The 2,679-nt window shown below is 34.5% G+C and overlaps 1 long non-coding RNA gene across 1 annotated transcript; it reads right to left on the reverse strand.

Moving 5' to 3' along the window:
• Positions 1-257: 257 nt before the first annotated feature.
• LOC132058314 (uncharacterized) lies at positions 258-1,967 on the reverse strand. The gene is made up of 3 exons (XR_009415242.1): positions 1,811-1,967; positions 521-654; positions 258-436 (listed from the first exon to the last, which is right to left on the reverse strand). It is a non-coding gene; the product is annotated as an uncharacterized LOC132058314 (long non-coding RNA).
• Between the last annotated feature and the right edge of the window lie 712 nt (positions 1,968-2,679).

The following is a 2,679-nucleotide window of genomic DNA, read 5'->3' on the forward strand; positions in this document are numbered from 1 at the left end:
TCCAATAATATTCGTAAACATATTCATAACCAACTTATGCACTAAAATAATTTTGAAGATGGTCTTGCCCTTCACTTCCCGCAATTGTCCTGAAATATTCCGACGTACAAAATGCGGGATATAACAGTTATCATGGATTTTTTTTTCTTTTGAAACAAAGTCATTATCATGGATATAGTTGTCACAATCTTATAAATCTACTTGAATAATGTGATTAGTGACAAATATGGAAAGTAGAACATGACAAAAATATTCGTAAAGTAAATTTTATCGGACATACATGTTCGACCCCTTAATGTTAGATATCAAGTCAAAGTAGCATTTGACACCATCCTGCAAATGCAAACCCTTAGATGTTGAACACACCACTTTATCAGTCTGATAAAACGACGAAGCAATTGTTTAAATGCATAGAAATCCTCTTTCAAAGTTGTGCCTGCAATTTTTTAATAAAACAATCAGAAATGTTAATATAGGATAAACATTAAAACTTTGACGGTCAATTGAGTTTAATACTTACAGACTACAGTAACATCAGTGACATCCATATCATACAAATGCACTTTACCATCAGCACCATAGAGAACTCCAAAGCATGGGTTTCGGTAACAATAATCAAGAGAATGCATGCTCAAGAGGCCTAAAGCAATCAGCCTAAACAATTTTCCCAAGCAAAAAAAAAAAAAAAAAAAAGGTTAAAAATTTTGGACTTTAAAAGGATAAGTAAGCATAAAAATATTGTTTTACTTCTTCGGAAAATCCTTCATAGTAATCGGAGAAGCCAACGCATACGCTATTGACGATCTTCCACATGTTCCTTGGATCTTCATCTTTGATGGATTTACCATTTTCGAACTTCCACATACGCTCTTCATCTTCCAAACGGTACAATCTTTCAACGAACAGTAAGTAGCCGTCTTCATGAGGATTACAGTTCTTAGCAATGGCAATTGGGCTCTCCATAATCGACCCAATAGCTAGTGATCGGGCTTTTTGTTCTTCAGCCTCTTTAAGGTTGTTACACTTTATTACACTTACTTCTATCCATTTCACCGAGTCCTCAAATTTCATTCCGGCATTAAGACAATTGTAACCAATAAGACCTTCCTCTATGACATAATCTTGCACAAGTCGGACTCCGTCTTCAACATCGACCATCACGAGCTTTGAACCGTAGTTCCAACAAAATAAATTGCTCGTCATCCACAAAATCAAAAAAGGAAGGAAGATTGCATTTACAAAAAAACAGACCACAACAACAATGTTATGGAGATACCTTGTACAACAACAGGGCTATTAAATAAACATAGTGGCAAGAGCTCACTGGAAGTCTTCCCATCAAGAAATCTATTGAAATGTTTTAGCTTATGTTGCATACACTTTCTATTGCAGAGTTGCAGCACAGCCAAATTGGGAATTGTGATGTCATATTTATTTATTATTGAAATGGTAACAAGATGATATGTCATATAAAATTGCCAAACTAGTGATGAATTTAGTAAACTCTTCTTTAAGTATTTTTTTATTTTTTTACTAGAAGCTTTTATTTAATAACCAGTGTTTTTGGAAGCACGAAGCGGAAAAAGTGACAAGGCGCTCCACGCTTTAAGTAAAGCACTCCCTTTATTGAATTGAAGAGCAACTCTTAAAAAGACCAAATAAACCTTGCACAAAGACTTTATATATAAGCAACAACAACAGCAACAAACCCAGTGTGATTTCACAGGTGCGGTACGAGGAGGGTAGAGTGTATCTCAAAGAAAATAATCACGGAATAGATGATGCAAACTTAACTTCGACTTCATCTTACCTTTACCTTCTCAAAGCTTGTTGAAGATTACTTGGACGAGAGTTTGGATCGAATTGGAGACACCTTCAAACCTTAGAATTTTGGGTATGCGATTCCGCCGAAATGGGGAAGGGTTTCGGGGTATCAGAGCTAATCGGGCGCTTTATTTTTCCCTCCGTATTTAATTTATTTTAAGTGTCATTCTTGTGTATCGCGTATATACGTATACATATTAAAAAATTATTGAAAATAGAAGTTGAAGTTTAAAAAGTATAATATTTGGTTAAAATGATGAAAATAAATTTTATTACATTAGCACATTAATGAATGAAAATGTTTTCTAAACATGCACAGATGATGGAAGTAGTTAATTAATTGTAACTCAGAACAGATTCAAAAACAGCCCTAACGTCACCTCGGCTGAGTGGGCAAATAAACGGGACCATCAAAATTCTACCGAACCATTCTAAAGTTTATATCGAATGGGTCGAGGTTTCTCCTAAATTAATAGACTTGGAGAATAATAATACATTTATTTAAGAAATTGCTAATATGTATTTCATCATTGAATTTTCAATTCCATGGATCATAAATGGTCTGTTGAGATGGGTAATACCCCGCAAAATATTCCTTGTCTTCATAGATTTTTTTATACAAAATTCTGGAAGAAACTCGTCCAAAAAGATGGCAAAGTTAATATCCATGGACAAGAACTAATTGATCAAATTATAGCCAGTTATAAGGATTCAATTAATATAAAGCATCAGAAAGAGGCTTATAGCCCATTCAAGCACATAGCAAGTGTTATACCCTGCGTTTTCAGAGCATGAGTTTGACATGTACCTCATCGTAGTAATGGGATATTTTGAAAGGCACAAGCCATGGAAAGT

The sequence above is a fragment of the Lycium ferocissimum genome, chromosome 5, assembly GCF_029784015.1.
Source record: "Lycium ferocissimum isolate CSIRO_LF1 chromosome 5, AGI_CSIRO_Lferr_CH_V1, whole genome shotgun sequence".
Taxonomy (NCBI): Eukaryota; Viridiplantae; Streptophyta; class Magnoliopsida; order Solanales; family Solanaceae; genus Lycium; species Lycium ferocissimum.